At 48.3% G+C, this 14,326-nt stretch overlaps 1 protein-coding gene across 6 annotated transcripts in view; it reads right to left on the reverse strand.

Annotated features, from left to right (window-relative positions):
* The window catches only part of PLCH1 (phospholipase C eta 1), a 1,334,702-nt gene that overhangs the window by 671,704 nt on the left and 648,672 nt on the right, over window positions 1-14,326 (reverse strand). The window lies entirely within an intron of this gene.

The following is a 14,326-nucleotide window of genomic DNA, read 5'->3' on the forward strand; positions in this document are numbered from 1 at the left end:
GAGGAGGGCTGGAAGGGGCGCGACGGCTGAAAAGGAGGCGGAGGGTGGATCCTTCTTTTCTTGGTAGGGGGAACACCAGAAGGTCCCGGTTCTGGGTCCCCCGAAGGGAGAGGTTCCGTCGGCAACGGTAGTCTCGTCCTTAACTCTGAGCATAAGGACTGTATAGCCAACAAAATGGCCGCCGAGTTGTCTCGCGGCGCTGGCAGAGGGGAATCCGACGGGCGATCAGGGGCCCCGTCGGTACCCTCGACGATGTCGTTGTCACCTGCGTCGGGATCCATCCCGACGGGTCGGTCTTCTTCCACGCCGAGGCCGTGGCTTAAGACTTCGACCAGCTCCTCCTCCGAGGTTGAGGCCGAATCTACGACGACGCCCTGCCCCCCCTTTTTCTTCCCCACGGGGGATTTCACGGGGGTCCTATCGATGGGCACAAAAGAGGACTCCCTCCGAGGTGGCAGGGAGACTCTGAGCACCGAGGTCGCCACCAGTGGTGTAGCCTCCACAGGCTGAGCCAGGGCCGCCGCGACAGTTTCGATAGAGGGCTTGGCCGGATGGATTAAGGCCTTCACCACCTTAGGTGCGCTCACCGCCTTATCCATGAGGGGGGGGACACTGCCTCGCTCCCCCTCCGCCTTCGAGCTCGACCGGGGCCTCTCCAGGAGCTTCGCCGGGTGCTCGGCCTTCCTCTTACCCGACCCAGAGCGTTGGCTCGTGGTTCATGGTGCCGGGGAGGGTGCGCCCTGCCTGGCGCCCGTAGAGCCCGACCGTTCGGCGCTCCCGGTGCCAGCGGACTCGCGGGGCTTGGCCTTATGTTGGACCCCCGTCGCCGGGGCGTCCTCAAAGGTCTTAGAAGACCGCTCGGCTTTCTTCCTCTTCTTCTCGCCGGACGGGCTCTTCCCTTCCAGCCAGTTGGCGAGACGTTGATGGCGGTCCGTCATGGTCCGCTCCGACATGTTGCCGCAAAACGCACAGTCCTTCTCCACGTGCGTCTTGTCCTCATGTAGGCAGTAAAGACAAAAAGAGTGTTCGTCCTCCTTGAAGACGTTCTGCAGCTGGCATCCAGGGCAGACCCTGAACAGCTTTCCGGGCGTCGAGCTTCCCTTCTCCTGGGCCATGACCGGGCCTGAGAAACTTCTGGAGTCCTCCAAAAGCGTAGCTCGACGAAATCTTCACCCTTGAGGGGCGCAGACGAATCCGACACGGGTCCCCGTTGATCGGATGGAGAATCGGTGGAGCTTGAGGCTCTTTTTGACCGAAAAATCGAAGTTTTGAGAAAAAACGTGAAAAAAATAGCACTAACGCTCGAGAGCAATAGCACGAGGATCCCAACACATGAACGTGCGGTAAAAATCTGAAGATGGCTGCCAGAGGCGGTGCTTAGGTAGATGGCAGTCATTGGCTGTGGTCAGTATGACGCAGAGACCAGTGATTGGTTATTACTACGAAAGACAGATCAGAAACGAAACTGATACTGGTTTTTTCTTTACCGAGGATTCCCAGCCTGACGACGGGGAATATTCATGAGCATGTGAATCCATGCCAGACCCCATGCTGGAGAAAAGCAGCTCCTATGTATCTGGCATCGCCTAGTAATCACACGGCACCTCTGGGGAACTGGGAGATATTATATAACATAAAACAGCATGTCTCTCATTTGAGATGCAAACTATAGCTTTGTGTCCATCATAGGTGACTGGTAATGTTTTAAACGTATTCTAGATGTGTCTTAGAGCCCATTTATATAAATTCCCAGCATACGTACTTTTGCAAAGGTATGTTTGCATGGCATTGGTTGGCCTGGGGAGCCAAATGTAGCTCCTAGTAGCTGTTGGTGTCAATCAACCAGGCTCAGCTAGGCTGTTACAGGAACGAAATATCGCTCTGCAATTTCGAACACTGCCTCTGTGGTCACTTCTTATTCTTCCCACTTTGTTCCGTCCCTTTTCCTACATACTTGTGAGATATTCCAAAGCATCCTAATCACCAGTTTGGGTCGCCCAGATCCACATTACAACTAGCAGGTTTTGAAGCGCCACCTATACTAACTGCCCATCACCTCTTTAGGGGTTATCAAAGCAATTATTATTGGACAAAACTGAAACGCATGGCCAGGAAATCACCTTAACGTTACCATCAACTACCATGCTCCCCTGCAAAAGCCACGGAGACTGTTTTATCCCTTAACACTTATGTGGGAAGGTGTTTATGTGGGGAAACATTTCATATTTCGACAGCTTACAGAATGCAGGTCACTATCCATCTAGGTGTAGGGGACATCAATTCCACTATGCCTGGGTAGTCATCTCACAGGGGACAAAGATGCACACTGTCGAGACAAATGTTAAGTGCAAGACAAACATCCAGAGAGTTAAAGGTTGTCTGGGAGACAGATTATCGAACAGGGATGAACAATGGAAAACATCTTTTCTGGGAGCAGACAATCAGCTGAAGTACTGTTAAGTGTGTGGCTGCGACCTGTTTGAGGAAGACTGAGAATGGTTCAGATGATTTCAAGGCCTGCAGATCACTGATCCACCTAGCAGGGGTGACTGCCACTAACAACATTTACCAGGATTCCGCGTTTACTGATGCAGTAAGGAGCAAGTGATTTGTGGGCAAGAGCACAGGGCTATGGTCATTCATCAGGTTCCAAAGCCTGAAGACAAGTCCACTTGAAGCACTGTGTCCTTGATTGGCTTACTAAGGCTGCAAAGTAGAGCCCATTTCCATGGGACATTTGACCCTTGTGGAGTGCAAACTGCCTACTCCAGTCGCAGCCAAACTTGCCTTTGACCATCCCGAGGGGCGTGTATCCACTTCTAAGGTAGCAAGCCTAGTGGGAGTCATGCTGGATGAGTTAATAGCACAGTTCACCACTGACAACCCCAGATGGAAACGAGGGAGTTGCTTAGGTACCAAGTTTCTAGTTTCAGAGAACAAAGAGGAGAGGGAGAACAAACAACCCTCCTTCAATCCCCAAACAGAACTGTTCATGATTTCAGGGTGCAATAAGGCAGAGATGCTACACGAAACAGAAATAACAGTTGCTCATCAAGCCATCCCTTTGAGGCCCACAGTTAGTGGAAGGAATGCCTAATCTTTTGAGCTGTTCCAGTTCAGCACGTCCATTCCGTAAAATGGAATACAACTCAACCCAAGAAGTCTGCAAGGATACTACAAGATAGAGGGATATGCATTATTCTCATCTGCAAGTAATGAGCAAGCCCACTCACATATGTAGCGGCACCCTACCCACCCCCGATGAGAGGCATACGTGTAAATTTCCTGTTGTTCGGACCTTCTTCACAGCTAAAACATGAGATGGCAGAAGTGGACGTTGAGTTGCCCACTTTGCATAAGTATAGCTTATGCGTATTGTCTTTTAAGACCGGAATGTGTAGCCCATGTTTATGGGAGAATGTCTGTGAAATTTAGAAACTTCATCTCCAGGAAGTGAATTTGCATGCTCCTGTGTGCCCACTAGAGGAAATGGACCACAGGGTTCTGGCAAAACAGCAGTGTCACAGACAAAGCCAAAGCATGTCAACCTTTGAGCACCAGAAGCAAAAGGTATGTCAGCTATTGAGTAGGCCGCAATCTGTGCTAGCTTTCCAGGTGGCATCAGAAAAGTTGAGTTCTTGTTGATCTTGTTTATCCCGTGCAACAGGGTTTCTTCCTGCTTGCTTTCAAAAGAGAAGTGTAAGAAAACAAACATTAATGAAGCAATCAGATGGGCAAATTCAGTTCCATCACATGCACGGCGCAACCCAACCTTCTGAAGAAAGAGTTGGCACCGAAAGATCCTAAAGGTACCTATGCAGGTCCGGATCTTTTCTCGATCTGGAGATCAAACAAGGGACTGTCTCTAAAGCCTACTATTAGGGAGCACCATGGGTCTGTTGAAAAAGGAAGATATTGACATTTGGGGCCCATCTATCAGCACACATCTTTCCAGTCCATGGGGAGATCAAGGATTTCAGCCGGCACATGACGGTGGAACTTCAAATGCAATTAGCGAAGCTTGTCACCCTTTACCAGTCCCTATGCTGGGTTGCAAATTAATTTTGCCTCTTTCAGACACAAGCGAAGGGACAGCTGTTTATGGTATGTCTTGCTTCAACAGTGGATTGCATACTGCAATCAAAGCATGATAGCGGAGAGTGAAAGCCAGAGTTTCAGTAGTCCTCACACCCCAGGATGACAAGCACTCCATCTCATCTTCAACCAGAGCTGATTCACTGGGCACTTGTTTTATAGCATGGCAGCCACCACTAAGTTGGATGGGGTATCAGATTGTGTTGCAACAAAGACAGTCCATGTGTGGATCAGCCTATTTTTTCCAATGGCATCTTATTCTGGTGATAGCAGTGTTTCCACTGCTCTTCTCCTATGAAGGGAAATACAAACAGTGACGCATCCAAGAAGTCCATCTAACCATCCATGCCATGAAGGGCCCACTCTGACAATGGGCCCCCTTTGATTTGAGACTGAATGTGAGGGAGCTGGTAATGTAACCATGGTAGTCTCTTTCAGGCTTGACATACCCTAAAGGAAATGGTATGTTATGTTGTGTTTACAAAAATCTCTGTACTGCACCCAACACAACTGTGGCAGTTCTACAGCACCCAGGCTTGTCCAGACTGTGGCAAAGTGTGCCCCTGCCTGTGGTCTGTTGAGGAAAGAAAATGGAAAAGGGTGAGGGTAGAAGAGAAGGAGGAGTAGGCTAGAAATAAATGGATGAATAGCACGGTACAAGGGGGTTGATTGGAGGGAGTATGCATATGGTAGTATCACTGTTTGTATAAGCCTTGTGTTATAACTTCAAAGTCAAATAATTACAATTAGGCTTCAGCATTCAAGAATGACACCCACCTTTACTCTTCAGCCTGTGATGTTCCACTTGTTTGGAGTTCTGAAGGTAATGAGGCTTTACCTAGAGACCCCTCCACAATCCAGCTCAAAAGAGCTAAAGCGTAGTGGAGCCTCCAGGGAAAACCCCCAAAGCGGAAAAAACCCTCTGGTGTGCTGCTAATGTGCGTGGAATCCTGAAGGCAGCAGTGGTAATGTTTTGATGCAGGTCGTGTCTCTGCAAGGGCCGATATCTTCTCACAAAGAGGTCTGGAGGTCACAGAGCAGTAAGTGTGTAAGAGAAATAGTAGTAGAAAGAAATAACTAGAAGGCTGTTTTTGGGGAATGCAGGCTTACCCTTGAATCTAGAAGCGCTGTTCCTGAATCTTGACAGCGAAGTGAAAGGCGTTTTGACAGTAAGACAGGAGCAGGCACCTAACCAGAAGAGACTAAATGAAGAAGGGGATGACCCAAGGGTTACATATGTGAGAATGGGGAATGAAGTTGTAAAGGAGATAGCGAGTGGCGATGTGATTTAGAATAACCCTTACCGCCCGATTTGCCAGACAGTAGGGCTTGGAAGAGCTATGCCTTTGGACCTAACGGGGAGAAGAGTCCTCTTGCTATACGTTGGATTGATAATGTATTTGCTCGTGTAAACGTAGAAGATAGTACAAAGTGCACAGATGACGTGAGCAAGCCCGCCACGTACCGATCGATTCTCGCAAAATACTCTTAGATGCAGAGTGTTCAAGGAAGCCTTTTAAACAACAGGCTGGAATCCACGACGCTAGTAATCAGTTAACAAGACCAAGAGGATTATTAGTAAGCAGATTCAAATAACGTCTTTAGGTAGTAAAGAAAGTCAGGAGGACAATGGATTAAATGGGAAAGCAGAAAAGCGTACTCATCTCTAGTGAGAGTAGCAATGTTAAGAGCCGAATGCGAGTATCCAGATATGCGGCAGGGGAACATGGGGGCGTGGCTACCAACTCATTCCGAGTCGGTAGAAACGCTAGACCGCTGCTGGTAGTTCTGCTCACTGACATAATGGAGGGAGTCCGAGTCAGCTGAATTACGCGAGGCGATGGGACTGGCTTAAGAGATGTAAGAGATGTAACACCTCGGTAGTGGATCAAACAAATGTTGATTAGAAAGAGTAAAGCCCACCTGTGATGGTAAGCAATTTTCTGTGTGGGATGTTTCTAGTACAGTGATTGATCTTATGATGCCATATTAGGCAGCAAGTGGCAGTGTGATGGACTCAAGATGTGCTTGAGCATGCCCTTAAAGTGTGGAGGCTTCACCAATGGAATGTTTTCAAACAACTGTCCTGATAAACCAGGGGATGGGGGTAACCAGCCATGCAGCAGAAATGCCAGGACTACCTTATCCAAGAATAAAGGTAAATGCAGGAAACACAAAAGGGAGGAGTAAAAGGGACAATCTCGGTCCTCCAGGAGCCATGCCTGCTTGGCAACTTGATAAGGGGTAACATTGACTGAACACTGAACAATATTAGGTGATGTGAGAAAGTGTGGTGTATTTCTTGGGATCAGGCTGTCAAACTATAGTATTAGGTTGCACATGATGTTACCGAATCTTTTACTGAAAACGGTTTTGTATTTTTTTGTAGGGGTGGGGGGTACTATCTCCTCCCCATCCTCCTCTCTACCCGTTTTACCCGTTTACCCCACTGCCCATCCATTTTTTTTTAAATACTGCAAACATTTTTAAAAGAAGATTCGGTAACATCACTGCACACCTAGTGATTCTATATTAATTATAGTAAAACTTATCCATCTATGGTGAAAGTAATATTCGGTGCTCTCTATGCAGGCTGCGTTCAGTAGATGACAGGGAAGATAAATGTGGATGTGCAACAAACGGGCTTGGCGGGAGATGGGTCAGACGTCTGCGCTGCTATATGTGGTGACAGTCTACTATCCCTTTGTGTGAAATGGTCTAATGACGCGAGTATATCTTTGGCTCGGGAATGGTCACACATTTAAATTTAAGCATTCAACAAAGCAAGGTTTTTATTATGTGCCGGGGTGTGTATGGTGAAAGAATTCACTTTAAACGGGTCAAAGTACATTTGGGGCCCATCGGGGGCATCAGCCTAGCTTGTGGCTTTATCCCTCACACCTCTATTTTGGGAGGCTGATGGCTCCATAATTCCCCGTACCTCCCTGGGGTTGATGGGCAAGACACCCTGCAACCTAGCTCGCACCAGGGAGGCACAAACACTACTCAGAAAAAGGGCACTCTACCCAGTGTCTCCAAGCCGCTGGTGTGTTAAAACCAGACCCTGCACTCAAATGCATATTACCTTCAGGTCCCTGGGACATAGATGTTCTAAGGGAACATCATAGACTTGGAGATACCAGGGCTGAAAGAAATTAGTATGCCATTGTGAAGAACCATATGTGTGCAGTCAACCACTGTCCTGATCTTGAGACTGACCTGACATGATTTCAGCCTCCATCGAGCCAAGATAATGCAATCTGGCAGCACCGATTGGCAAAACAGAGGCAAACAGCGATTCCACTGTTTTAGCACCGGCCATCATTTCATGACCAAACCTAACATAGCAGTCACTAGCACTGGCTGACATTTTGTGAAGAACTGCAATGGAATGTAAACTAGATACCTCCCCTGAGCTTGACCAGATGCTCTTTATGCCTACAGTCCCTGGGATGGAGTCCCCTGCCTAACTTTGGGGACTGCCAGGAGGGTGGTCAAATTGGGAGGCTACCACCATTTGGAAAAGGATGCTGGGACCAGGGAAGTTATGTGGGGGACTCCAAGCCAACCACTAATCAGGTCCTGCTCTAAGGCAGGGGACATGCACAGTGAAAACCCACTTCCCTTTAATCAATGTTTTGTTAGAAAACCCTCATGAGATCCAGGAGATGCATTCTATTGTCTCAAAAAAGGGACATTTTCCAATAAGACAAACCACTTCAACACACCCAGCAGATGTAACAAATGATTTGATACAGTTGCAAGTTCACCACAATTCAAAGCAAAGTCAATTCGCATTAACAAAACTATATGCTGCCGGAGTTTCAAAGAGAAAGAGTAGTTCTCTACTTCCCAAAGGTTTTCTGGACTGCTAATTCATAGGCTGAGATAATAGGGGACTCTAGCTTGGTACATGAATTGCAGGAAACACCAGGCAAGACCATGAGTGGTCAAATAAAATACAATGTCGTGGCAGGCCCTAAAATAGATTGGCCTAGACTACAGACCCCCCAAACCCAGGTCATATTTGTCAGTCATGCGCATCTCAGCTCAGGCTTATACAGGTGCAACCCATCACCTAGAGCCCTACCAATGGCGAGGGGGGGACCACAGTATATAAACCCAGCAGCTCTGTCTGGTAGGATAATTGAGATACAGGGAATTGCTGAAGCATGGTGAGAAACCTGGAGAGAGGAATTTGAGGATTGTAGTAGACAGTCCAAGGTGACACTGAAGGAGTAAGGGTGTGGTGTATGGCGCCCCTGCGACCTGTTGCATTCCCTGCTTCCTGCTCTGCAAATTGGCCACGCCCCCTTGGGCTTATCACGGCAGGACAAACCCTGCAGCAGTGAAGCCCGCAGCAGGGCAACGGCGCAGTGTTTGGCGCTGCTTGGGACCCATTGCATTCCCTGCTTCCTGCTCTGCAACTTGGCCGCAGCTCCTTCAGCAGCGGGACTAATGCTGCAGCGGTGAAGCAAGCAGCGTGGCAAGGACAGGGTGTTCAACGCCACCTGGGACCCGTTGCATTCCCTGCTTCCTGCTCTGCAACTTGGCCATGCCCCTTTGGGCTTATCATGGCAGGACAAACCCTGCAGCAAAGGACCCCCAGAGGACCACGCATAGAAGTTCCGAAGTCAATCTGGCATTGGGTCCCAGGACTGTGGTGCCCACGGCTAACTGTGGTGGGGACGGGAGGCAAGGAGGGCAGCCGAAAATCTGTGCAAATGTCAAGGTTCAAGTGAAAAGCTGGGGCCAGGATTGGGACTGGGTAATTGACTGTTTGACTGCTCTGGAAACTGGTACATTGTATTATTCTTTATGGAGGAGCCAGAGTCCTTGCCTACCTCTCTCTCCCCCACTTCTCTTCTGTGCACAGCTCGACTTTCAGTCCCTCACCCAAACCCACCCAGAATCCAAGACTCAGCGCAAGACACTAGCAGTCTAGAGACGATGGGGATGTCAGGATAAGGATTGCAACATTGGTATTTACTCTGCCCCAGTGGGGAAAATGGGGGACAAATCAACAAAGCAAACATCTCTAAGAATTCTACGGGGGAGGCCACCTCATTGATCCGAGATCCATCAATGTTTGGGGTATGGCCAAGAGTCCCAAGAAGGGGCTATAATAACATCAGACGATCGCCATGGGGAAGGGGGATTCAGCAACTGAGGGGGGACACCCTCAGAGCCCCCAAAAATAGGCCTTACAGCTAAGACACAAAAAGACCTTGCCAGTAATGATAGCATCATGGGGAAGCGTTTATGCATGACCACTGTCACCGTTAAAATTAAAACCCAGGCCAGCAGGAATGACATCTGATCCCAACTTTGCCTCCAATTGTATTAGAAATGCTCCAGCACTGTGATACCTGTGCTACATCTTTGGCCCCAATTGTGCCCGCTCAACATCCGTTACCTGATTCATCAAGGTCTGTGACGAATGGTCTTCTAACATTAGCAGAGGACACTGCTACCCCAGACCACCTGGCTCTCCCCATAGTATCTTGGCTAAGGGTAAGACACCCAAGCGCCCTCTTGTACACATGTATCCGGCCCCTGTCCCAATGCTCATCCCTGGCCCCACTACTGACCATACAGCACCTATTACTCGACTACGCCCTATGGCCCCAATGGACTTAATGGACGCGAAGACACAAGAACCTACTGAGGTTAAGCCTTCCCCCAGCTCCACTTGCAGTACTTGGTGCGAGACCCTGTTGGCCATGTGCTCAGTGTAAGGAAGGCAAGGTATCAACAGTAAGACCAACACAAGTGACCACAGTTCAAGGGTGTTTACTGAACTTTGGAAAAAGTTTGAAAAACGTCTATCTAATCCTAAATCTAAAGATGGGAGCAAGCTATGACCCTCAAATAATAATAAAGCTGTCCTGGTGGTGTCTTGTCAAAATAAAAGGGCCTATGCTAAAAAACCTATTGATAATCCTTACCTCTAATTACAAATAGTGTTGGAAATAGTGTTATGCAAAAAGTGCCCAAGAAATGTTAAGTCACGATTATTCAGGCCGTTGGCCTCCCTTCCCCACGTTTTCAGCACGGGACAAGGTGGCACACTGAAGCATCAGCACCATCTCTGGTCTCTCTAGCACAAGGGTGCAGTTCAAGCATTAGCATCAGGGCCTTGCATGCCCAAGTCTCTTTGCCTTTCAAAGTCTCTTCTTTAAGAGGGCCTGATGCAACAAACAAGTTCTCAGTTGATTCACTTTTCACCTCGTACCCCCCTCAGCCGGGCTCAGATTCCCTTTAGCACAATGCTCGTAGGATTTTCATGTATCCAGTTCAAGTATCCAATTTCTCTGTGATTCACAGTTCACCCCGGATCCCCCTCTGTTGAGCTCTGATCCATTTCAGCACAATGTTCAATCAGTCTCCCTTGGCTGGGCTCAGATCAATTTTCATTTGCTTCAACGCAAACCTGCTTTAATCGAAAGCTCTCCGCTGATATCCCTCGTTCGGGCTCGGACCAACTTCAAGTTACTTTGTCATCAACTTTCTTTACTCTATAAACATCAAAGACATTTGATTGTGCACTGGATTTTGCTTGACCCATTGCAGGACCGCTTTGATTCGCAATCCTTTGTTACTCTTTAGCTTTTGCCACCTCTCAATTGGATACCTTACAGAGACCTTCGAATGAGCACGCATGCAGTGTCAGACCACTCGGTCTAAGGTATCGTATCTTGGTCTCAAAGTTCAATCACTCATCTGTCAATTTTAATCGCCTTGGTTATCACATGCTCTACATACACTGTTCGCTTCAGCGTTCACCATACAATGTTGCTGCTTGCAACCTTGGCTTCAACACAGACTAGTCTGGTATCGGCCTCCCCAACTCACTAGCTGTGTTGATTTTACTGGTGCTGCTTTGTTGTAGGAGCTTTCTGTTCCTGGGGTTTTGTGAAAGGAATGATTCCTTGTAGAGAGGTTTAAGTGTCATTCCCTCCTTGCGATCCCCTTCTGTTTTGCCGTCTTTCACCTCGTGTTAAACTGCCATCTTGGAACTGCTGCTTCCTCATGTGCTTTGCCTCGCTCAGAGTGTGCTCTCGTGCTCCGCCTTTTATCTGTGTTGGGAAATGTAATGGAAGTCAGATGTGTGATGGTCAGTAATTTCCAGGTCCTGCCCATCGTATTGGGACATGTCAGGTATACGGCTCAGGTGTTGGTCCGTTTTCTCTCATAGCGAGCTGTCTGTGAGGAAGTGTGCATGTTGTGAAGTGGGGTTTGAGTTTCTAAGTATCCTACCTGGTAGGATGGAATAAAGGGGTTACAGGGAAGGGGATACCGTGTCTCGCCATTCGGTGTCCCACTCCCACTCCCCAAAGACCCCTCACCAAGGTGATCCTCCCGCATTGGTCCACCCCAAGGAACTGTATCTAAAAGCGATGGCCGTGTCCTGGCCACCTCGATGACAGATCACCGGGGACTAGCGGGCAAGACACCTTCAGGTTTCTCACATCATTGAATAGCTCCTTCATTTAACCCCATTAAAGCCGCTAAACCTTCAAATCAACCAAGCAACCAAGGCCCTCAGCCCACCTCTGAACTACTTCCAAATTCAGTTTGCCGATGCAATTGCAACCAAGTGCTTGCTGAGCTGACCACTATTAAGCAACTGCTATTAGTCCTGATAGAGTCACAGGTGAGGAGAGGAGGGGGTTTTCATGGGGTGCACCCCATTGTTCCATCTACTCCTACAAACCCCTTCAATCCATTTCTGGAATGCCCCCTCCGAGATGGATATACCCACAACGGTGTTTCTGGATCACAATACTGCTGTCAACTCTCACTTGGTAAAACCCCCCTTGGTTTTTGCCCCATGTGACCTCAATGGTATTCATAACACGATAGATCTACTGGACGAGCAGTCACTACTGCTTAAAACAACTAGGGAGTCAAGTAAGATCCATAATATCCATGCAAAGACTCCCATATTGGAAGACCAATGCTCGAGCCCATTGGGAACGCAATGCTCCAAGGCAAAGAAAACTGGAGCATGTAGACCCCATTTCAGAGGGAGCAAGACCAAAAACTACGACCAAAGGGGGTCAAATTATGCCACAATATTTCTCCTTGGGGTACCTAAATTGCCTGTCAACAAACGTCAAGTAAGGCATGCCCTCAAAAAAATGCCAACACTGGCTCAGTCCTGTTAAAGGCCATGCCTTTGTGTCTAGGGAAACCATAGTGGGTTGCAATAGAATGTCTAATGAGGGCGATACCCCATATGATTCTGTAAAACTGTAATTTAAGGATCAAAGAGTGACCAGGGGAGTTTTGGGTGGTTCTGAGTGTATTGGACTGAGGCCTAACTCTGGGATTTCAGTTAATCTGCACCCGTCATGATTCCTGCCCTTCATGTCCCCAGCCCTCCAAGATGTCAGGCTGGAGCCAGGCCACAATCACCTACATGGCCCTCAAGGGCCTCTCCATCTCTCCAAAGACCCACTTGGAGTCAGACTTGGCGCTTGTGGCACCAGACTCACTCACTCCCATAGGATAACATTGGGGATTGGACATTGATGGGGACAAGATGGATGCCCCCACATATTTCGGTTCCCAGAACAGCATGTGCAGTCTAGTCGTTTGGGTGTGGTTCAGCCAAGAGACAACTGGGATACCCAGAGACTATTTAAGCCACGCCCAGGCTGGGAAACATGCTTTGTGTTTTCTGCACCTGCAGCGTGACACTCACCGTGTTCGGATTGGTCTCCAGTAGGCCTGCATCTTTCTTCTGCGCTCAGCTCTTGCAAGAACAAGAACACCTTTAGGAACAGCCTTACCTTGCGGCGCTTCTGCCCATCATTCATCGCTCCTTCTGTTCTGCGGGCATCTTCGGCGGTGTCATTCCCATCCCGGTACGCCGCTTCCTAAGGAAAAGGGAAAAGAACAGAAAAAAGGCATTAGTAAGCATTCAGCAAATCTCTGCTTATTTTTAAAGACTCTACGAGCTTCAAACGCTTACCTGAATCCCATCCGATCTGGGGGAACTCTGTTTCCGGAACTCATCATCCATCTGCAAGAGGGAAAAGACTCCAGGTTAGCGTGGAAACATCTAGAGGCGCCGCATACCGCGCTTACTCACCACATTTCTTCTTCATAACCGGCATCCACGCTGAAAACGTTACAGCACCTAAAAGACACAGAAAAAGAACTCCGTTCAATACAAATACGAAAGGGTTGCATAGCGCTCTCACTCACCTTCAGCGCTACTCATCTCAGCAGCACGTCGCCATCCCCAGACGCCGGCCATCACCTAAGGAAGCAAAGGAACAAAGTTAGAGAACTGTTCAAAAGACTCATTATACTTACCTGTCATCTGACTCTTGCCAGTGAAGTAACTAGGCAGCAACAAGCCTGCATCAATCAATGCGCCCCTGCGCTGAAAGCAGGACGGAGAGCACACTTTCCAAGAAAACAAGGTGAGCTGTGGATCAAAGGGAAGGGTTGGACCCAGGGGAAGAAGGGGTTCAAGCACACAGAGACAATAGGGAGTTAAACTCTACCAATCCTGTGTTTCAGGCCCAGTCTCCAGTCGAGTAGACTCCAGAGAAGGGTTCAAGGTTGTAAGAGGACAGAACAGGCCGAGTGATGTCCCCGTGGATACCAATTGAGCGTTACAGCACCCTTACACAAGGCCTGTCGGCCGTTAGGGAATCACTTCAAATAAAATCCTCTATCTGGAGTGAATCTAACCTCCTTGGGGATACGGCCAGCCAGGAACCAAAGCTTATTGGGTTTATGAAGATTGTGGTCTCCCGAATTGGGCTGAGATTAACTAATGGAAATCCTTTTTGATATGATGTATTATGAACATTATGTAAATGTTTGCTATTACGATGTACTCTGAAGGCCGTGTGGCTGAATAAAGTTATTTGATATTCCTGAGAAAAGAAATACAGAGGGGGTGGACTGGTCAAACAGAGATTTGGAAACAGGGGTACAGAGGTGACCCTGAGATATCAAGACAGGCATGCAGAAGTCTCCCAAAGATTTGGAGAAGGTACTGCCCAACTCACCCAGTGATTTGAATGAGGGGTTGCAGGACTCACCTTGAGATCTAGAACGTGGAGATTTATATTTACCCAGCAGGGTAAAAGGTGTCATGGAGAGTAGGGAGAAGAGACAGTTGTGCCCAAAAGGGTGAAGAAGGTCAAAACAGGTATTTGAGGAAGTAAGATAGTTGTGTCCAAAGAGGTAATGAAGGTGGTAGAGT

The sequence above is a fragment of the Ambystoma mexicanum genome, chromosome 10 (assembly GCF_040938575.1).
Source record: "Ambystoma mexicanum isolate Mex_15411 chromosome 10, UKY_AmexF1_1, whole genome shotgun sequence".
Lineage (NCBI taxonomy): Eukaryota > Metazoa > Chordata > Amphibia > Caudata > Ambystomatidae > Ambystoma > Ambystoma mexicanum.